Source organism: Coptis chinensis, chromosome 5 (assembly GCF_015680905.1).
Source record: "Coptis chinensis isolate HL-2020 chromosome 5, ASM1568090v1, whole genome shotgun sequence".
In the NCBI taxonomy this organism is placed as follows: Eukaryota; Viridiplantae; Streptophyta; class Magnoliopsida; order Ranunculales; family Ranunculaceae; genus Coptis; species Coptis chinensis.
The window spans coordinates 80,008,840-80,032,946 of record NC_141460.1 but is presented as its reverse complement, the minus strand read 5'-3'; the positions used below and the strand labels follow the sequence as shown (position 1 = coordinate 80,032,946).

Below are 24,107 nucleotides of genomic sequence, written 5' to 3'. Positions count from 1 at the left end.
CGGGGGCGTCCAGTTATTCGAGCCAATACTTTAACTCTAATAGAACAACAGTTGAAAGAGTTGATTGCAAAATAACTTAACGATAGAAAGTCAAGGGATGTAAGAATGAAAAACTTGACAGTCAATGATGGCGTACTTGATAAGTTTTCGCTCGACATTCAGGAAGCTTACCACCATCCCGACTTCAAACAACCCGATTTTGAACTTTATGATGAGTCGGAAGGAGATCCTGGCTTGCATGTTCTATCGTTCAAAAATAAGTTGGTGTTATGGGGTGGTGGAGATGATCCGTTCATGTGTAATCTCTTTCCATCAACTCTAAAGGGAGAAGCATTACGCTGGTTTAGTGAGTTGCCTTCAAGATCAATTCACCAATACAATGAACTAGAAAATCAGTTTGTTTATCGTTTCCGCCACAATTGCAAGACACCAAAGGATGTCGACTCACTTTTGAACATCAAGCAACAACATGACGAAAAGTTATGTACTTTTGTTACTAGGTTCCGGAAAGCAGCAGCACCGCCGCCGCCGCTACCGCAAACGGCGGTACAAACGCCTTCGAAAGAAGGCGTCGCGGAAGAAAGTATATGGAAAAACTTCATCCAAGATTGGACCGACCTAACAGGGAAGGCCGACCTCACAGATTTGCGGAAAATCACCATCCTAGATAGGTCCATCTAGACAGGGAAAAAAGGCGTCACGGAAGAAAGTATAAGGAAAAACTTCATCCCAGACTGGACCGACTTGACAGGAAAGGCCGACCTCGCAGATTTGCGGAAAATCGCCATCCTAGACAGGTCCATCCATACAGGGAAAAAAGGCGTCACAGAAGAAAGTATAATGAAAACCTTCATCCTAGATTGGACCGACCTGACAGGGAAGGCCGACCTCGCAGATTTGAAAAAAACCGCCATCCCGCATGAGTCACTGTGCGGGGATGGAAGGTGTCACAGAGGTAACTAGAGGGAAGACCATAATCCCAGACAAACTACCAACCTAGATAGGTTGGTTACACGCAAAGAAAAAGACAATCTCCAGTCGGACCCAAAAGTGTGTACCGCCTAAAATCTCTAACTCTTGTAAGAGGTAATGGCAGGTGTCATCTTCCACATAGGCTCGACCGGGGGCGTCTGTCTGTTTAAATCTTCTAGGTGAAATGGATTTTACTCTTCAATACAATTTTTTCCGATCTGTTGGGAAAAATAATGGAGGCTTATATCGATGATATAGTCGATAAATCGAACAATACGGGTGATCATCTTTCCGATCTTTAACTTGTTTTTGATAGGCTTAACAAGTATAACATGATACTCAATCCCGCCAAATGTTCTTTTGGGCCTCTTTTCTGGAAAATTTCTGGGATACCTCATGACTTGTAGAGGTATTGAGGCTAATCCCCGATCAAATCGCCGATTATTGATATGTCATCACCCAAAAATAAGAAGGAAATTCAACGACTTCTTCGGTCGGCTTTGCCGTTCTTCATAGATTTATTTCTAAATATTCGATCGTTGTCATCCCTTCTTCTAGATTTTAAAGAGGGTGGCAACTTGGAACATTGATTGTGAGATGGCATTGCAACAACCGAAGAAATACTTGGTTAGTCCTCCTATATTAACAAGTCCTTCAACGGGTCAACCTAGTGGCATATATTTGGCGGCTACATTGATGGAAAAATCTATGGAAGACATTCTCGCCGCCACTAATTGGGGCTTGACGAAGACCGACATGAAAATGCAATTCCTAATCCCATTAACATATGGATTGTTTACTCGGATGGCTCGCGATAGTAAATCTGGGTTTGGAATGGATGTGTTTTTGTTAAACCCGTGGAGAAAAGATTGGGAAATTGCATGCGACTTGGTTTCGCCGCTTCAAATAACGGCCGAGTATGAGGTCGCCATTTGTGCCTTGAGAACGGCTTTGAAATCGGGGAGCGAGAGCTCGGTTATACACGGATTTCGCCTTGTTGCCAATCGGTTTGGTGGGTCTTTTGAAGCAAAGAGATGAGCGTATGGCGGCTTATCTTAGTTTGATATGTAGTCTTGCTCGACAATTTGATAGCATCTCTATCACTCAAAGACCGAAATGACTTACGTCATGCAGATTCATTAGCTTATCTCTCCTCCCGCCCGTTAGAAGCGAAAGGTCAAGACACATCACTTTTACAATCATCTTTTTCGTCGATCCTAAGTTTGAACGTTTTACGCCGCTTAGTTCGTTACTATCATTACGAAAAAATCTAACGAAGTTACCACGTTTAACTTCGTCAGTTTAAGTTTGAACGTTTTTACGCTCGCTTAGTTTATTACTATCATTACGAAAAAATCTAACGAAGTTACCACATTTAGCTTTGTCAGTCTAAGTTTGAACGCTTTTTACGCTCGCTTAGCCATTACTATCGCTACGACAAAATCTGACGAAGTTACCACATTTAGCTTTGTCAGTCTAAGTTTGAACACTTTTTACGCTCGCTTACTCATTACTATCGCTACGACAAAATCTGACGAAGTTATTACGTTTAACTTCGCAAGTCTAAGTTTGAACGTTTTTACGCTCGCTTAGTTCGTTAATATCGCTACGACAAAATCTGACGAAGTTATCGTCATTTAACTTTGTCAGTCTAAGTTTGAACGCTTTTACGCTCGCTTAGTCCATTACTATCGTTTCGACAAAATCGACGAGGTTACCACGCGTTTAGCCGTCAAACCTAAGTTTGAACGCTTTTATGCTCGCTTAGCCTAATTTTGCAAAGTTAAGCACGATTTTTTGCATTGGCATTTTCGTTTCTACATGGGGCGCCTCGTTCTATTTCATTTCAACTACATAAATCAACAACATTGTCAATTTTCCACAGGTATGTTATCCGTCACAAAACAACATTCAATAGCAAACACATACTTTATTTTTATTTATTTTTCATCAAAAGAAGTTTTAGCTCTATGGTATTACATTCACAAAATTACCTAATCCATTGTCTCGATCAATTATCTTACGATTCGCCGAGTAAATCTTCGTTTTCTTCTTCGAATCTGATTCGGCCGCTTTTAGCACTTTCGGTTAACTATCTTCGCGATTGATTATTTTTTCTAAGGCATTGGTCGATCTTTTCTACGAAAAATTTTCCGGCGAAAATTTTCGTCAACTTCATTAATTTTTCTAAGGCAATCGCGGCCGATCTTTCTACTAAAAAATTTTTGGCGAAAATTTTCGTCAACTTCATTAATTTTTCTAAAGGCACGTGCCGATCTTTTTCTAATTAAAATTTTCGGAGAAAATTTTCGTCGGTATCATTATTTTTTTTCTATGGCACTTCGTGCCGATCTTTTTTCTCTGAAAAATTTTTTCCGAGGCGAAAATTTTTCGTCAATGTCATTTTTTTTTTCTATGGCATTGTGCCGATCTTTCTCCTAAAAAATTTTCCGTTTATTTTTCGTCATTATCATTATTTTTTTCTAAGGCATTTTGCCGATCTTTCTACGATAAATTTACCGGTGAAATTTTTTGACGACTTCATTATTTTTTTCTAAGGCATTAAGCCCGAACTTTCTCGAGTTTAAACTTTTCGAGGCTCGCATAACCTGTTGTTTCGGTCGCGGCAAAATTAGCATTACGTTAACTTTCTTTAAAACTTTATTCAGCTTCTTTATTATTATTTTTTACGACATTGTGATCTTTCCGTTCAAACTTTTCGTCAATATCTTTTGCTCGTAATTCCGCCCGTTTCAACTGCGGCGCGAAATACAAATTTTTTCATAAGTCTTTCAGACTTAACCAAAATTTGAAGCTAACTGGAAAAAAATAAAATACTGACATACCTGTTTCATGCTGTCGAATTTTTTTGCCACCGCTTTGTCATATTCTCCGAACTTTTCTCCGTCTTCTTCTTGACTCAAAATAACTCAATAATTGCTCAATTTCTTTGATTAAATTGCACTCCCCAGAACTTAATTGTGAGTAAGTCGTTACTACTTCATCTTCTTCGACTTTCGTTTGAAAATTAATTACACTTTCCTCCATTTCAAAAATATATATTTTTTTTTATTTCCTTAAGCGACCATCGACGCGGTTTTGGTAGTCGCCAGATCATCACCTTCTTTCCACCTCACCAAGGCTGCGATCGCCATCGAATTTTCTTCTCGAAGTATTTTTAGCCAGATAGTGCGGTAGTTACTACTGAAAAACAAGAAAAACGGGTCGGATGGGTCAAAACCGGGTCGACAAGAAGCTCAAAAATCGGGTTCACCAGGCCAAATCGGTTCAACACAGGTACAGTGCCCTTCCTTTACGGGCGCTGCACCATATCATGTATGTTCTTGTAAGTTCCGGATGCCCAGCCGTATTAAAGCAAAGAAGGTACGGTGCCCTTCCTTTGTGGGAGTTGCACCGTATCATGTTTTAGTTCAAAACTTAAAACTAGTTTTGATACTGGCGCCACCAGCTCGTACAACATCGTCAGATGTTATAGCGGCTTCCATGTTCACTTAGCTTGAGGCTCGTTTCCTTCATTAGATGGTGCTATACCGTATAATGTTGGTGGAGACCGAAGGGAGTATGGATTTTGTTGGGTAAAGATAGTTGCCGCAGTTCTGAGTCAATTACTTTTGTGGGTTTTGAGCACTCCCAATCTGAAGACCATCAATGTAAACCTCCACTGTGGCAAGATTGCCATTTCGAGTGGCTTTGTATTCCAAGCCTTGACTCTTTGTTGGCATCGTTCTTGAAGCTCCCTCATTGGATGCATCGGAAGTGTTGGGGAGTAACCATTGGTAAAAGCGGTTGAAATACCCGCCCATAACAAAAGCGTGATATTACGACCAATCGTCCAAGTAAAATTGCGCCAAAGAATGGATTCAAAAATGTCTCCAAGTACTTTAGGTGCTTTGCAATCTCCCAAACCAAAGGAATTAAACCCCGGTTTCAATAATTCATCAGAACTTCCTTTACAAACTCTCGAATCATTGCTCCAGAGGGCACTTGATCCATGCCTTAGGTGGACATGAAGCTTGCAGGCTTATCTGCGACCACGAGCAAAGTTTTCATTGTTTACAAGGCAGGCTCTCAAGTCGGTCAAACAACCAAAGGAGATGCGGTATGCGTAAAGAACAGGTACCTTGTAATTAGATGATCCAAGGCAATCACCGACAAACTCCGGTCGTTGGTAAGCGAAAACTCATGGATGAAGGCCGTGAAGCATGAGTAATAGCTTCCACCAACAAACCCCTATCTCTCGAACTTTATATTCAAGGCACTTTCCGGAGCATCAAAGTTAACACTCCTCAATATGCTCTCACGGGACATTGCATGGCTTGTTTGTACGTTCTATCTCTTTAGGATCAAACTCCACCTAAATTCCAATCCAATTCATGAGGTGGTGTGCAACATTCTTCCCCCCTTCAACATAATAAACACCGATTAAGGCTTCAACAACATCTGCAAGTGTCTTGCTAGATAGAACTGATAATCATAAAAAATGAATAGTCTACCTACGAAATGAACGATGAACTCAAAACGTAAATAAACTAAAACTATTTACGAGTCTATATTTATCAAAGTTTCTACTCTCTTTCTATTGAACAGATAGTGGAGTAGAAAGTTCGTTCCACTCCTAGTGCTCTAGCATGGAATTGTTTTCTAATCTAATTAATCGGTCTTAAGTCAATGAGAGCTTTTACGAAGGTGATATATTACGATATACTTTGAATTTGATTACTTGAATTTAACTTCTTAATGCTATGGAAATATGATTGTGCTTGAATCTAGATAAAGGATTTAGGGAATTGAATCCACCTCGAATCCAACTTATAGCCTAACATAGATTCTTGTATCTCGATTCTTACGTTCTTACGGCAAGAAATTCGAAGTTCTAATCCCTAGTGTTCATGGCATTTCTACCGAAGTACTAACTAGCATGTGAGGTCGTTCACCCATTCTCATGGCTTAATCGACCTTCTAGATTGGAATAGATTCTACAATGTTTCTACACTATACCACTAAGTTTTCATCAAGGCTTCATCAACCCTCTAATGGAGGTTTTAGCCTTGAGTCATCAAACCATCATTTCCCATTTCATTATAACTACCCATCATATTAAAATTCTAACTTAACTAAATTAACTAACAATGGTTCAATCCTATTTAAACTACGGAATGATAATTAACAAGAATCAAAATCAGATCTATAAATTGAAATAATACAATTCAAATTGAGAAAACAACTATTTTATTTATCTAATCAATCAAGAACAATGATTCAAAGACTTAATCTAAAACAAGAATTAAAAATGGAACTAAAGCTTAATTTAATTAATGAAAACAGATCTAGAATTATCTATATTATTTTAGGTCTAACTAGCTACCATTAACAAAGAGCTAAACTTTGGTTTTATACTTTCAGGATCCAAAATCGTGCATGGGCTTGGAGCCATGTTTTGGGCAGAAGAATCGGGCCCAAAACCCAATTCTTTCAAATTCAAAAAGACCTCTTCAGCTGCAGTTGGCTTCCACAAACTTTTCGTCCACTTTTGCTCCTCTGATTGGGTCAAGGCTTAGACCATTGGAAAGCTCTTTCCGAGCGGTCGTTTTGAGATAAGGTAGGCCCAATTCGAAATCCGAGTCCAAAGATACGACTTTTCGGAAGTTCCGCCCGACTTGTGTCTTTGTTTTCGGCCCGTGTCGACTTTTCAGCTTTTGTAGGGCTTTAGGAAGGCTTTATCTTCTTGAATCTTGGCCTTTAATCACGGAACTCCTTAGTAACCGACCTTTTCTCCTTTATCTCACTAAAAGTGCCACATTTCGCACATAATGGACTTTGAAGCTGAAATGCATAAAACACGAATCGGTGTTAACTCTTAATTATTACTCACATAATTGGTCCAAAAGTATGATGTTAAAGGTTAAAACTACAGTTTTGGGCTCTTATCTATAGCAACTCAAATCACTCTCAACCTCCCCATCTTCCATATTGTATTCGTCTCCATCATCACGGAGACCTTTTTCGATTCTCGTTTCTCAGGCGGCCTCCCTCACCAAATATGAATGTGTCTCAAGGTCCTTAGTATCTTCATCAAAAACAGGAAGTACTCGAGCAGCCCATCTAGATGGAGCAAATCGATCGGCTTGGATAAATGATTGAAGTCTTTTGTTGAGCAAACCGATGGGACCATGTTACTCACCATTTGTTGCCTCATTCTTGTAAGTTGACCCTCGTGTTTTTGGGGGTATTTAAGAAAAAGAAATCTACTAACAACCCACTTCGGTAAGCATCCCCAAGTAACTCTGCTCTTTCATAGCGTAGCGTCTCTTGACACGATGCGTGATCAAGGCTTCTAAAATCTTGAAAGCGGGTAGAGGATAATTAATCATGTCCCGAAATGAACAGCGAAGAAGCATACTTTCAACCCTCCTCATGATTGAAGGCAATCTCGAAAGCACCTCGAACAAGTGAACCGGAAGAGGATGAATAAAACATAACTCGGGAGGGAGGAAAACATAGTATGTTTTGTCAAGAGCGTCTTCGGATTCAGCTTCCTGATCTTCTGGATTCTCAAACCGAGGGGAGAGGAGGTTCTTGCAATATGATACACCACGACCTCTTATAAGAGGCTGTTTCTTGTAGATCAGTTTCTAGTTTTTCATGGATTGGGAAACCGGCAGCATAGCCACTATTTATATAGGGTTTCCGCGCTGGCTTTCCATTGATACTGGAATTCTTCTCCAACTCCAACTTCATCTCTACTCTCAATTCTTATCTACTCTACATTCTTATTTAATCTGAAAACTTTGAATCCAATTCGTAGTTAAATTTCTTTTATTACTATTATTACTATATTGCCCCTATGTTTAATTTCAACGTTCACATCGTCGTATCGATATTCCGCTGGCACGCGTCGTCGACATCACTTTCGCGTTGTTACGTAATGCGTTCGGTACAGTGTTCGGCACTCAATTTCTTTTGAAATTTTATTTATGTGCATCTTTTATTTTATCGTGCATTTTAGGCCATTTTTTTATTTAACTCACGTCATTGCGTATCGTGATCGTTTAATTTGAATTTTTTCATTTCCGCTAATTCACTAATTTTTCCGATTGTCCATTTTCTTATCGTTTTACGTTCACACACGACACTTTGTTATACACTCCGCTTACTTTTTATTATTTCACATTTTCCGTGATTTATCTTCTCTTCTTTGCCATGTGAACTTTGTTCGCCTGACAAAGAGGGGGCGGTGTTTTCGACCCCCCACCTACGCGGCAAACGCCCATTAGTAGGGGTCTCTATTTTATTCATTTAATCAATAGGACTAAAGCCCATTGCTTAATATCATGGATCAATGTACAAGCCCATTAACTCATGTGTCTAAAGGTTGAACCTTAGCCACATGGCTTGCCACTAATGTACATTGATTTATGTCGGACTCATTTCTTATCAAAGAGATAATTATGAGTGACAGTTATATTCTATCACAATTACTCAAGCAACAAGATTACTTGAGCTACAAGGACTCTCTACTCTACCTCTATAAATACCACATTATTTTTCATAAGGAACTACATAGAAACTTGATCCCTAGATAATAGATCTTGGGTACGTAGGCAGCCATTATTTGGTTCAGTTTCATTTCCCCCAACATCAAATTCGTCTGTTTCTTAGTGTGTTCTTTACCATTGCTCTCGTTGTGTTGAAGCAGTTTACTGCCGAAACAATAAGTTTGCCAAAAAAAAGTTACAAAATTGATATTTCTAGACCGTTGATAAAAATTCATAAGTTGAGAGCAATTTTTCTCATGGTTAGGAATTTTCAAATAAGCTGAATTTTTGTGGAGATGACCTTCATGGTGTGGATATCATATCTACAAGGAATCAAAAATTAATTCATATTTTCAAGGGGTATTGTATAAAACGTTGTATAAAAAGTGTTATAAACGGAACCTTATATATATATATATATATATATATATATATATATATAGAAACATTATTCTTAGTATGTAGTGGATCATATAAGAACATTTAGATATTAATTAAGAATATATATGGAAATATTATTCTAAAGTGTTTAGTGATACTACGGTATGAGTAACTCCAAAGAGTTAAATGTTTTTTTTATGTTAGCAAAAGTGAGTTAGCCCCTAAAAAGGGTCCGACTCCCTAAGATTACAAAATTACATACTCGATAATAACTCAACTAAGGACCGTGCTGAAATAGGGTCTAGACAAAAATACGAAGGGACCCGTTTACCTCTAAAATCTAAACTATGGGCGACAAAATTCAGGGTCCTATTAACATAGTAAAATTTACACTCAACTAATTTAGATAATAAGAAATATATATCATGAGCAATAGACGTTGCTCCCTAGAAAAGTATTGTTCCTTGTATCAACCCCTTTCTGGAGTACTGAGGTGGTATGTCCGCTGGCACGAAGCAATATAAGAAAGGGGAGGCGCGAAACACTAGATCGAGGCCGTGGCTCTGAAAAAGTGGTTAGGCCGTACAGGAGCATGTGAGAATAGGGTGGTCAGAGTCAAAGGAGAGGCAATGTAAGGGAAAAGGGAGGGGGAGTACCAAAGTGAGGCCGCGGAACCCTAAAGGGACAGGTGTGTGGAGGTGGACCAGAGGATGAGGAAAAGATCAAGGGACGAGAGAGATGGGATGGCAATATAAAAGAGAACAGTAAGGAGAGAAAAAGGGGAGGAAGAAAGAGAGAGAGAGAGAGGAGAGTGGGGGGAGAATATTAGGACATAGAAAATTAGAGGTTGTAAAGGGTGTTCATACATTTGGCGTTGTCTGTGGGGAGAGGTAGGTCCACGATTAGAGAAGTTACAAAGCATGGCTCCAGCTAAGAGAGGAAGAGGTAGAGGATGAGGTAGAGGAAGGCTGACGAGGGAGGAGGCCATACAGAACGAGACAACCAGTGTGGAAAATATAGAGGTGGGGGAAGAGGAAGTCGAAGATTCAGTGGCTGAGGCAACCAGGTTACTTCAAGAGGAGATAGGCAGGCTTAGGGAAGAAAATGATTTGAGGAGAGAAAAGGAAGACCTGGGGGGAGCGGAAGCGGTCGCTCGAGGCGAGGTGCAAAGAGGGGGCTCGTCTGGCCGGTTTAAGGCTAACCGGGGTGGAGGCATTACCATGGAAATGGTGAAAGAAATGATTAAAAGAGACCAAAAAAACCAACCGCGCGGAGCGGGGAAAAAACACGGCGCGCCAAAAGGTGGTGGATAGCTTTCGCACGAGAATCCTCCGGGCGGGTTCGGTCTGGAATGCGGAGGTACCCAAGAGATTCATGCAGCCGCGGTTTGAAAGGTATGACGGGAAAGGAGACCCGGCTGACCATTTGCATCATTTTCGGCAGCAGATGCCGTTGTGGCAAGAAGCGAAGTACGATGGCCTCCGGTGCATGATGTTCCCCGCCCACTGAAGGAGGAGCATCCGATTGGGGTATTATCGGTTGGAATCGCGGAGTATTAAGAGGTTCGAGGAGTTGGAACAAGCCTTTGTGAATCACTTCATCCATCGGAAGAGAAGAGAGTGGTCGGACGAGCGGACCTTTTAACGTCAAATAGAAGTCCGCCGAGACACACTCGAGAGAGAACTTCGCGCGAGTTTAAGGAAGAAACGCCGAGGTGGAGAATTGGATGAACGCGATCTTGATCATAGCTCCAAAGACGAAGTTAAAGTAGGGGACGAAAGTACGAATCGGTGTCCAAGATTGAAGTTACCACCCTGCATGCTTTATACTTGAAAGTGGAACGTTACATCAGGTATGAGGACATTCTGCGGAGGAACAGTAAGGAACACAAAAAGCCTGACAAGTCAATACATGCCCGGGCCACGGAGGACAGAAGAGACAAGGAAAGAGCTGCGGCCAGGGATGAGGAAATTACGGGAGGGAGATACCGAGAGCAGAGAAGGGAAGAGACCAAGCTCGACGGGAGTAGAGGGAAAGAAAACCGTATCGCGAGATAGATATGACGCCGCTGAACAAGTCGTTGGAGGAGATCTTGCCTCTGATCAAGGGACAACGGCACTCTGAAGAGCCCGAGAGCTTCGCCAAAGGAGATCGAAGGAAAGCCGTTTTGTGCATACCATCGTCGGGAATCATGCTACCAACGAATGCTTTGTTTTACGATTGGTTGGTAGAAAGAATGATTGGGGAGAGGGCGGTTGAAAGAACATGTCAAAGCTTCTCACCGATCGAGAGGATGGCGGCCGCAAAGAAGAATCGGCACGATAAATGTAATATTCAGCGGAGAAACGCTGGGGAGGAACGCTCACCGGGATAAAGTGAGAAGGACCGCCAGCCTCCAGCAGATAAATGAAGTTGCAAGCGGTCCGCGGCCAGTTCCTGGAAGTAGCAGAGGGAGTGACCGGGTAGAGTTTACACAGAAGGATCTGGAGTCGGTAAGCTCGCCACACGAAGATGCCCTGGTGGTTACCGTAGCAATGGGAAATTACATGGTGAAGAGGGTGTTGATAGACCGCGGAAGTTGGTGGATTTTTTTTTCGTGGTGCACTGGAAGAGATGGAATAGAAAAGGAGCGGATGAAGCCTCCGCTGACTAATTTGTTGGGTTCAATCGGCAAAGATGGCATGGATGCCGGAGGGGAGCTAATCTGCCGGTGACCGTGGGGCCGGTGACCGTTTTCACCAAGTTCATGGTGGTGGATACTAACTCACAATACAACGCGATCCGGGAAGAAAAATGGATTCATGAGATGAGGCGGTTCCATCTACGTATTACGGTGATCCGATTCCCAACGAATGGAGGAATGTACGAGATAAGCGGCGTCGTGTTCGCGGCGTAGAACCTAAACCAAGTGGCGGCAAAAAGTCCGGCGACCCTGGAAGGGAGCGCCGGAGGTAGGGGACGATCCGGCTGCATAGCAATTACAGATTGCGGCCGAAGGGAAGAGGCCGCCCATCGGGGGCAAGACGATGGACGAGGTTGAGGTTGTAAACATTGGAATAGCGGAGGAGGAGAAGTTCGTGAACATTGGAGCTAGTTTGGCGGAGGAGTGGAGAGAGAAACTGATTGCCTTGCTAGCTGCGAACAATGATGCGTTTGCATGGTCGATCGAGGAGTTGGTAGGGTTAGATCCAGAGTTTGCATGCCACAGGTTGTATGCGGGATGCGCCCGCCGATCCAAAAACCGAGAAGTGTCGCCGCGGTATGCGCAGGAATCGAGAGGAGGTACAGAAGTTGAGAAATGCAGGTATCATCCGCGAATGCAAGTTTACCGAATGGTTGTTCAATGTGGTAGCCGTGCCTAAAAAGAACGGGAAAGTAAGGATGTCGCGTGGATTTACAGGATGTCAACAAGGAATGCCCAAAGGATTGTTACCCTATGTCAGCGGATAGATTTAACCGGTGGACCGAACCGCTGAGTATAAGTTCTTTTCATTTATGGACGCGTCAACGGGCTACAATCGGTGGTGATGTATAATACGACCAAGAAAAAGACGGCGTTCATAGTGGAAGGGGGATGTCGCTACACCCGGATGCTTTTTGGTCTGAAGAATGCGGGGGCCATGTTTCAGAGAGTGGGAGAGAAGATGTTCGAGGATAAAATCCGGAAGAAGATGGAAATTTATATAGATGACATGGTAGAGAAAAGTATGATCGAAGAGGAACATTTGAGAAATCGAAAGACACGTTCGCCATACTGCGAGACACAAGCTGATGTTGAACCCAGAGAAATGCACATTTGGGGTGACGTCCAGGAAGTTCCTGGGGTATATAGTCACATACCGCGACATAGAAGCGAACCCGGACCAGATTAGGGCGTTGATAGAGATGCCATCACCGCAGAATGTGAAGGAAGTTCAGAGGCTCGTTGGTAGAGTCGCGGCTCTTAATAGGTTCATATCCAAGTCTTCGGACAAGTATCGGCCCTTGTATCTATTGTTAAAGAGGACGAGCGACTTCTAGTGGACCGATGCATGTGAAAGGGCGTTCCAGGAATTGAAAGGATATTTGGGCCAAGCTCGATCTTGTCGCAGCGTGACGGGGAGAAAAAGTTGTACTTGTATTTGGGGGTTTTGAGTGTCATTATTAGTTGGTCCGATAAGGATAGTGGGAAGGCGAGAGAGGCGGTGTACTTCCAAAGCAAAACCATGCCTTTGGATGCGAAACTAGGTGCGATAGGATCAAAAGTATGCCCGGCATTGGTCTTCTCAAAGACTAAAGTTAAAGCCATACTTTGTATTTCATTCGGTGGTGGTGGTGACTAATTTTGCCACTCAGCGGGAGCCAAGGCCAAGAAATCGGGAAGAATGCCGGAAGTGGTCGTCTTTGCTTTCGCCTCTTTTATGAGATCGAGTACCAAGCCAAAACAGAAAAGGCTCAGCAATGGCGGAATTCCCCGGCTGAATCCGGGCCGAGGACCCACTGGGGGAAGAGATGGTGATGGAACAAGAGACGCGGACCAAAATCACGACCCTTGGATCGTGGGACATGCTGAAATGGTTGAGGGTATTTGCGGATGGATCGCCACGGATAATCGGGAATGGAATTGGGGGGGCCGGTCACGCCCGAGAACACTCGGCTTCGAATTGTCAATGAAACTGGGATTCGCTGGGCGCCGAACAACGAAGTCTAAGTACAAAGGAAGAATAATAGCGGGGATGGATCCGCCGGGGATTTGGGTGTCGGGAGCTCACGGTATATTCAAATTCAAATTTGGTAGTATGTCAAGTCAACGGGGATTTGCGGCCGCGGTGCCCCGGATGGCCAAATATCTAGAGGTGGTGCGAGAGAAGCGGCAGAAAAGTTTGAGAAAATTAGCTTTGCCCATCTAGGTAGGGGAGAGAATAGGCATGCCGACGCCTTTGTTTTACGCGGGTCGCAGATGCTTCCCCGGGACAGGGGAGGTCTATCCAAATCTGGGTGCTAAGTATACCAAACACCGCGGAGGACGAAGACGTGTGCCTAACCACCGAGCAAGAGCAGGGGTGAATGGAATCTATCAAAGCGTTACTTGTCGGGATAGATACCGGGGACAAGGATGAGAAAAAAAGAAGAATGGAGCAGGTCAAGAAGGTACATTCGACATAAGGGGAGTTAGATCGAAGGAATGTCGCCGGACCACTCCGAAATGCCAGGACCGCAAAGAAAGCAAAGAGGTGTTGGGAGAAGTTCACGGCGAGGCTATGGAAGCCACTCGGCGGGGAGGACAACACTCATCGGTTGCTATCTCGTGGGGGTACCCGCCCCACATGAAGAGAGATCGCGATCGAGTATGCCAAGAGATGCCGAAGTGCCAAATCTTTTGCTACCGATACACTCACCGCAGAGTCAAGCCACATTGGTCTCTTTAGCCCTTGGCCATTCGCTATGTGGGCGTTGGATATTGTCGGACCCCTACCCATGGCAAGTGGCAAGCGAAGGTTTGTGCTAGCCGCGACTGACTATTTTACTTAAACGGGTTGGTTGGCTGGCTTTGCAAAGCAGTCAAGGAGGAAGGAAGTGTGAAAGTTTTATGGGAAAATATAATATGCCGGTTTGGGCTGCCGCACACTATTATCACGAACAATGGGACTCAGTTCGCAGGGGGAAAAGTGAAGGCCTTCCTCCAAGCCTATGGAGTGAAACAAGGTTTTTCAGCCCCATACAATCCTAAAGGGAACGGTCAGGCGGAGTCTTCTAACAAGGTGATCATGGACAATTTAAAGAAAAAGCTTGAAGAGCGCAAGGGGTGTTGGGCAGAGGAGTTGAATTATGTATCAGGGCGATCGCATAACATGAGACTTCTATAGGGGAATCTCCCTTCTCAATGGCCTACGGGGTGGAGACGGTGATCCCAATAGAGATGGTGGCCCCGACGACCAGAACCAAGGCGGTAGAGGCAGGATTTAACAAAAGACTTCTCGCCGAGGAACTGAATCTCACAGAGGAGAAGAGAGACACTGCGCGCGTCCGTTTGGAAGAGTATCACCGCAGGTTGCAGAGACAGTATAACAAGCGGGTGAAGCCTCGAAAATTTCATGTGGGGGATCAGGTGCTTCGGAGAGTGACCCCGGCCACCAAGAAGGAGACAGACGGAAAGTTGGGACCCTACACTGTGGTGGAGGCAGGGACGTCCGGAACTTACAGGCTGCAGACACCCCAAGGGGAGAGCATCAAGCAGCCGTGGAACATCCGGATGCTGAAAAAATTCCATGAGTGACTTGTGCTATGAGTACTTTCAATTAAAGAAAATTGTATTTGCTTCATTCAAGCTTTGTATTGCTGTTTTGAATTTGCTATTGTGGTAATGAAAGCAATAACCAATTTTTCCCATCTAATGAATGTGCATTCATTCATGTGTGTTAGGCCAGGAGCAGCGGATAAGGGGTTTACATCAATGATGGAATGTGTCGTGGACTTGGGGGCACGCTGAGTGGCTCGGGCTTACTCGGCGGCTCTCAAACATCTCCTTAGTCAACTTGGGGGCAAGCTGAGTGGCCCGGGCATGCTCAGCTACCCCCAACATCTCCACGGCCAATTTGAGGGCCCGCTGAGTGGCCCGGGCTTACTTAACGACACTCAACCTCTCCTTAATCAACTCGGGGGCAAGCTGAGTGGCCCGGGCATGCTTCTCGGCCTACCCCCTAACATCTCCACAGCCCAACTTGAGGGGCCGTTGAGTGGGTGGCTTACTTGCCTCAAACCTCCTTGATCAACTTGGGGGCAAGCCGAGTGGCCCGGCACATCTACCCCCAACATCTCCACGGTCAACTTAAGGGCCCGGGCTGAGTGGCGGGCTCACTTCGGCGACCCTCAACATCTCCCTCGAGTCAACTTGGGGGTGGCCGAGTGGCCCGCGTGCTCGCCTACCCCCAACATCTCCACGCCAACTTCAGGGCCCGGCTAAGTGGCCGGGCTTTTCGGCGCCCTCAACCTCTCCTTATCAACTGGGGCAAGCCGAGTGGCCCGCATACTCAGCCTACCCCCAACATCTCCACGACCGTGATTTCGATGGCCTCCCTACCGGCACCAAGCAAAGGGGCGGAGATAAACGCCGTGGCTAAACAAGGTAGTAAACGAAAAGACAAGAAACAAAAAGTTGAACACTTAAATTATCGAGAGTTTGCACAAGGCATAAGCAACAAAAGGGACCCATCAAGGGTTTTTGGGAGTACCCGTAAATCCAAACCTGTGGGGTGAAACCAAAAGTTCAAGTATCAAAATATCAAATACGATAATGCAAATGGGCTTGGCCAACCAATAAAAAGAAACTTAGGGCGACTTCATCATTTCGCCGAGGCATCGATGGCGCATCGCCCTTCTCCAGATCCGTCGCCGGATCCATCCACATCGATAGGGGAAGAAGACACCCCAGGAGTGGTGGCGGCCTCCGCCTTAGGAGCAGGGGATACAGGAGTGGGATCAGTTGAAATCAAAGCAGGAGGTGGGTCAGGGAGAAGACGCCCGGGCAGGCAAAGAAGAGCTTCCACCGGCCGAGTGGCCATCTTTTGGCAAAGAAAGACCTTGAAGTGTTCGGTGGCTCAAAATTGGATCGCCCAAGTCGGCTGGAAGCGCCCCATAGGCCTTCCTCTGATTTTCCAGTTGAGACGTGACGCCTGCCACGTAAACCTTATAGGCCTCCTTGGAGCGCTGGAACTCCTTGTGGTGTCTGAGGGCAACGAGACGAGCCTCATCCCGCTCCTCAAGTTGAGCACATTTTGCTTTCCACCCATTAGGCCCGTGAATCTCGGCTTTCGCAGAGTCAAATGCCTCCAAGGTATTGGTCATGCCACGGATCACATAGCCCACGTCCAGGCTCAGCTGAAGACACAAGTCAAGTTAGAGAACAAGGAATAGGAAAGAAAGGAAAGAGATAGAGATGAGACGCACTGCTCCCGTACCAGATAGATCGGCCGCCGGAGAAAAGCGGGAGATTGAATCCCCATACGCCTAGTCCCTGGGAGATGGGACTTAAAAAGAGGGACGACCCATGGCCGGGTTATCCAGAGCGAGTCACGTAATTTATGACGGTCACACCTCAATTCGGCTGTAACTGAAAACATTATTTGTCCCCGACTTTTTCGATATCCGAGGTGTGACACACTTCCACTTCCAAAACCCATAAACAGGTTTTAAAATCTGGATAATTAAAACCAATAAAAATTTTAACTTAAACAAATGTCTTCTTCATTACAAAAATTTACAAATAAGATTAGGTTACAAATCTTTTCCAATAACTCCTTATTTAAAATTACAAATGAAAGTACAAATACCTTGTCTAGACCGAAAATCTATATCACCTTAAGGGAAAACAAAATACATCCCGAAATGCAATGCTAACGCAAACCACAAGCAAAGAACCAATCTTCTTCATCACTAAACCCTGGCCAAGACTTATCAACTATGTTCATTTATCGAACACACCGATAAGCAAACATGCAAATCGGGTCAAGATTATAAACAATCTTTGGGTGAGTAGTCCTAAAATACAACATATAATATATATATATATATACATAATCCATACGGGCAGCTTAGTTCCTCCACCGAAGCCTTTTAACTTTCAACCACTAATACAACATCCTTAATACAATAATCTAGTGGTGTAGTTCCTCCCGAGTTTTTAACTTCCCACTAACCACACAACAAACTATAACGCGATCATAAATAAGGCATTTAGTTCCTCCACGAGGTTTTAGGTTATAACTAAACTACTAACCAACCAAACATATACAATCATCTATCTAGAGATATATTATTTACCAACATATTACCATAATTATATTAGTTTAGACTTTCTTTGTGTGTTCCTAAAATCACGTCAGATCTATGTCTTACCTAGTTTCCCCGGCTACCACAATCGCTACTCAACTTAACATGTACATCCACATGCCTCCCCTTACATAATGAGTCACTCCGTATGCGTGAACCACCTCGGCGGGATGCGCGACACCGTAAATCCTCACACCGGAAGCCAAATCTATGGGATCGCCACTATTCGCATAAAATATCGCAAGGTCATCGTTCTATTTTTGCGGAATTAACGGAATAATCAAGCCACTATTTCGCTACGATTGCCCAACACACGAGTCAATCAACATCTCATATATATACAACATCTTATATATCAACATCTTATATATCAAGCCACTATTCGGCCACGATTGCCCAACACATGGGTCAATCAACATCTCATATATATACAACATCTTTATATATCAAGCCACTATTCGGCTCACGATTGCCCAAAACATGGGTCAATCAACATCTCATATATATACAACATCTTATATATCAACATCTTATATATCAACATCTTATATATCAAGCCACTAAACGACGATTGCCCAACACATGGGTCAATCAACATCTCATATATATACAACATCTTATATATCAAAAACTTCACACGCAGGCGGAGATCACATGAGAGTCATGGTAGTCATGTTCTGTGGATTTTCGTACGTAATTTATTCAGTGTCATACATTTATGACTCATAAACGCTTTCACTATATCACGTGCATGTCAAATACATTATTGCACTAAGCCACAATATTTAGAAATGTCTCAATATATCTCATAACCATTTTCATTCTTTCACGTACAATATATTATTAAGACTAAGCCACAATCCGTAGCAAATATTCACCAATCATATACTACCTCATAAGAAGATCTCACATATATAATAATGGAGTGTTTATACATTTATTTCTCCCAAACATATTGCATTATATATATATCCCAACATATTATATAATGTCACAATATCAACGCCAAATCTTAATTAGATAATGACCAATTAAATTTATACAAGCTTCCACAAAGATTTTAGCATTTGATTTGTCCATATAATTTACAACATATAATGTAAGACAATTAAATGCCCATACCCATAGTCCACAATCAAAGCCCAATATATATAAGCTTTTACACACTACTCACGCCAAATCTTAATTCGATAATGACAAACAACGTTATATATGATATTCGACAATATTTTATTATTATATTTGTCCATATTCTTAAATATGTGAAAACGGAAAAGTCAACATTCCAAAGTCAAAGGTCAACGGTCAAAATCAACGGTCAAAGTCAAAGTCTACACGCCATGGTCAAAATCAAACCGGCATTTCCATGCTCGGACAAGTTTAGAGTCATAGCCATGGTTCATGGCTAAGGTCAATGTGCATGGCTTATAGGCTCATGATTATTTTAAACGGTTCGGACCCAACTAGCCGGAGCCCAAACCTTAGAACCCGAAAAGTCCAACATTTAAAGACCCAATTAGATATATTTTAAGTTATATGACCAGCCCAAAAACCAAAATTAGAAACTGGCTCAAAACACCAAAGGATTCGGCCCGAAGAATTTAACTAAAACCGGCCCAACACTTAAACTAAAACTGATCCACAGCTTAAACTAAACTGGTCCGAAACAAAGGATTAATCCGGCCCAATAACTAACTAGTGTTTAGGCCCAAAAACTTCAACTAAACTGGCCCGAAACACAAATGGGTTCGGCCTAAAAATTAATTGAAACCGGCCCAAAACAACTTAAAAAGGAAATGGGCCCAACACACTTAAAATGAAATGGCCCAAAGACTTAAAAGAAAAATGGCCCAACTCAACTAAAATTAGATTTCGGCCCACATAAAATTAGAGCTTTTGGCCCAACCAAACAAAAACAAGTTAAGGCCCAATAACTGAAACTAGAATCCGGCCCAAACCAAAACAACCTAAAATCGGGCCCAACAACAACCAAGGCCCAAGCCCAACCCGACCCTGTGTCTTCTTCTTCTCGCCTCCCTCACCAAAGACTCTTCTCCACCGCTTCCAGGCCACCACCACCACTCCAAGACTCTAACCCAAACCAAACCAACTTTCGGTTTTACAACCCCGAAAAAACCCCATCTTTTTTGCTACCCCTCAAATCTCGATTCCTCACCTCCAGAAGAAATCAATCGGACGCCACCACCCCTCACTTCCTCATCACATCGGTTTCATTCCTCATTGAAAATCAACAACCTTTAATGAACACCACACACTTTTATGGATCTGTTGATATCACTCCCCAAAATCGATCTCGACCGCCATTAACACGGGTTCAAAGCTTCACACAACACCCAATCTCCGGCCCACCATCACCCCACTACCACCATTCATCAAACTCCCAACCTACCATACCAAATCAAGTAGTTCAAAACATACAAAACCCAACACCACCACAAGATCACAAGATACCATTCTAACATTTATAGGCCGGAGAAGGAGGTTTGGGGCTCGCGCTTCCATTAATAACCACCTACGAAGTCTTTGGATAGTCCTATAATCTAACAAAACTAAACACTAACCATAAGAATAATTTTCAAGAGACGAAAGCGTAACATGAAAAAGGCACGTAACATGGTTTTGGAGTAAACCGCTCTCTATATCGAAAAAAAAATAAGAAAAATAAACCGCTCACAATAACAGGTTTATATGGACGGTAAACCACGAAATATATCGACATCGAGCGTAACTAACCGGGTAGAACAAGCAAAACTTATATAGCTTGGACAAGAAATTGTAAGGGCATAAAAATTATAATTTTAGTAGTGGTGAAAGATAAACTCTACTCATTGTATTAGAACTCTAATTTAATCCTCCTAATCCGAAGTCGTCAATGGGCTTCCACCCTCCAAAGAAACAAGTCAGCTTCCATTTCCATTTTCATTATTTTATTTTTTCTCAACCCTATTCTCTAGAACAATGTGTTTATATATTTGGGTTCAAACCCAAGCCCAACACGCTTCGGCCCAAAACCAGCCCACATATCCCGAAGTCCAATCCAACCAATTTTTAAAATAAATTATTTAATTAATTAATAAATAAATAAAACGATTTTAAAAATACGGGCGCTACATCGCGTCCCCTCGGATTTGAAGGCGAGGATGCCGAGTTCGCAGACCCGGCCGCAGAGGACCAACTGGATCGCTTATTTACCGTGATGGCGGGAGGATAGCCGCGATGAAGGCCTAGAGGACGGCGGGGCAAAGAGGAGTTGTGGTCTTGGCCTTCTTAGCGGGGAGGGCCCTCGACAACCGTGATTGGCGGGCGATCGCCATCGAAATCGCCGGCCCCACGCATGTCTTTGAGTTTGCGGACGCCCATATCGCCGGCGCCTGCAGGGGGATCAAAATTGTCGTCCCAGTCAGCTATGGAAGAGTAGGATCGGGGCGAGTAGCAGAGGGAACCGTGGAAGAACCACTGAGGGGCTTACGGGTCTGAGAGGTTGCGGGCTAGTGCTTGACTGCGAGAGATCTTGGTGGTGTACCCAAAAGACCGATGAGCGGTGGGTTTCACCTTCCGTTTCTTGGGGGGAGACAGTTTGGGTTTCCTCTCTTTGGGCGGGGGCAAAAGGTATAGAGGGCCGCGGTATTTACCAATATCTATCAGGGATGGATCTCAAAGGAGTGGACTCCCTTTGTCGGGGTCGATGCCGAGGACGTCATTAATCGGGCCGGCCCCCAGCCGCGGGTCTAGTGAAAATCTCGAGGTGACACCCGGTGTAGATCCGGGAGTGGGAATCCGGGTTCCAACCTGAAAAGAGAAGATAGAGATATGTCAAGGGGATGATAGTAAAGGAAACCAACAAAGCATTCGACTCGACTCACCGCGGCGGATGAAATGAGAGTGCCTCAAAGACAGTTCAGGGAGAAGAGCGTGGAGAGGTAGTTCCCGTGACACGTAGAGGGATAATGATGCGGACTTTGTCGGAGGAGGTGACGCGGATAACAAAGACTTCTTCTTCATGGACGATGCGAAGGATTGGTACCCCACACCCCAAGCTTGGTGCTCTTCTTGATAAAATAGTGGGAAATGATGTCTTGAAGGAAAATGCGAGGGTGTTCGTGGTATTGTAGTAGTTGGCGGGCGCACATGATTCGCCCGAGAAGTTGTCGATGCCTCGACCGCGGCGAATGTTGAAATAGTTGCGCATCGCAACATCTAGCAAGGATAAAGGGGAAGCCGAGACCCACCGCTATTTGCCCCACGTTGCTACCGGGGAACCACGCCGGCGGCACTAAAATGAGGGTAATGGGTGACCCTGTGCATCGTGTTCCGGTGACTACATCCCGGGGATGTCGTAGGGCTGCCCTTACCGCTGCTGATTACGGGTTAGGTCGCGGCGATGGGATGGAGGAGGAAGCGAAGGCGAAGCGTCTACCTAAGGTGGATTGAATAGCAGCCCCAAGGGTTGAATCTGAGGAAATATATTCGGGGTGGTCCGCGGAGGGACCGGAAGATCCCGATTTCGATGCAAAGTCGGATGATCGGGAGGTCGGGGACACAGATCTAGTCGATCTGGTAGCAGAGGAGCCACCAAACTCAAAGCCTGACATGGGACTAGGGTGCGATGAACAAGACCAGATGGGGGGTAAGAGTGATGAATGAACGGCAGAAGAAAAGAAAGGGGAATAAAAGAACAAGAAACCAAAAAATGACCAGCTAACTTACGTTAGAAAGAAAAGGAAAGTAAGGGATCTGGACGCAAACCCCGAGCGAGAGAGGCGATCGTCGTGGTGGAGCGGAAGTGAGATGCAAGAGAAGCTTCACCGGAGTGGGTAGGACAGAGGCAAGGAGCTTGCAAGGAGGTAAGCAAAAGAAAAATGGTGTGAGGAAAGTTGGGAAGGCAGTAAACAAGATGAAAGGTAAAGAGTCGGGAAGAGGAAGGAATGCGTAATAAAGGAGTTGGGCGGGATTCTTAGAGTCAAGGGTAAAACGGCAAAATGAGGGGGGCGCAGTGGCAAAGCGAGCCAATCAAGAGTAAACGAGTGGCGTCGCCAGAATCGAGGAGATAGGGCTAGTGAGGCATGCGCTGCAAGGCACGTGCCTAAGGACGCGTGGCAAGGGCCCGAGGGTCAAGGCAGTGGGTAGCATGGTTGTTAGAAAGATTCGAATGACTAATGGGTGACAAGACATCTCAGTAGTCTGACAGCGGAGGAGTCTCGGCCCACGAATCCGTTTGGATCCGCGGTCCGAGAGGGGGCATCTATATCAACCGCTTTCTGGAGTACTGAGGTGGTATGTCCGCTGGCACGAAGCAATATAAGAAAGGGGAGGCACGAAACACTGGATCGAGGTCGCGGCTCTGAAAAAGTGGTCAGGCCGTACAGGAGCACGTGAGAATAGGGTGGTCAGAGTCAAAGGAGAGGCAACGTAAGGGAAAAGAGAGGGGGAGTACCGAAGTGAGGCCGCGGAACCCTAAAGGGATAGGTGTGTAGAGGTGGACCAAAAGATGAGGAAAAGATCAAGGGACGAGAGGACAGGATGACAATATAAAAGGGAACAGTAAGGAGAGAAAAAGGGGAGGAAGAAAGAGAGAGAGAGAGGAGAGTAGGGAGAAAATATTAGGACATAGAAGATTAGAAGTTGTAAAGGGTGTTCATACATTCCTCTACACTTCAAGATAGCAACAAGAGTTTGACAGTCTGACAATATTGCTACTATCATAATTGTGCTAAGCTATCGAGTTGAGCCAACTATCATAATTGTGCCTTTTATGAGTGGAGCTATTGGCTATATAAAAATTTAGAGGGCTTTTTTAGGAAGTGGAGCTCGGTTGGGACTGGTCAGTCTCAATGGTTGCAGGCCCAAATAGGGCAACCTTTCTTTATAAGTTCTTAAGTTTAAACTTCATTTTTGTTTTGGGTGTGAATGTATTATTATTTTGTAATATTGAAATTCCCCGTTGGAGGGATTTGGAGGTACGTTACTTTTCTTTGGTGGCGCATTGGAAGTTGAACAAGTTTATATTGATATACAATGGGAACAAGTGTTATTCTAAAAAATGATCACTATTGCATTTTCAAAAGATATATCTATTATTACTATATATCCTGTTAGTTCCATATTGCTTCAGCATACCATTTTTAGAAGCTATCACTAATAGTAAGTTAGTAACTATACTTACATAAATGCCATGAAAGAATCTTACAAACCAAGATCGTGCTCACATACTCTCCAGTCGGTTTTATCTATCATTTAGACATTTACATGCAAAACAAAATTCTACATCATCAATTCTATTAAAATGGAATTCATCTTCTATTGAAAAGAGAAATTCTAACACTCCTAATTAAAACAGAAATATTTCTGCTTATTATAATGGGAATTCCT

At 43.8% G+C, this 24,107-nt stretch overlaps 1 pseudogene; it reads right to left on the bottom strand.

Moving 5' to 3' along the window:
• Positions 1-4,598: 4,598 nt before the first annotated feature.
• LOC147499168 (endoribonuclease Dicer homolog 1-like) lies at positions 4,599-16,733 on the bottom strand (annotated as a pseudogene).
• Positions 16,734-24,107: the final 7,374 nt, after the last annotated feature.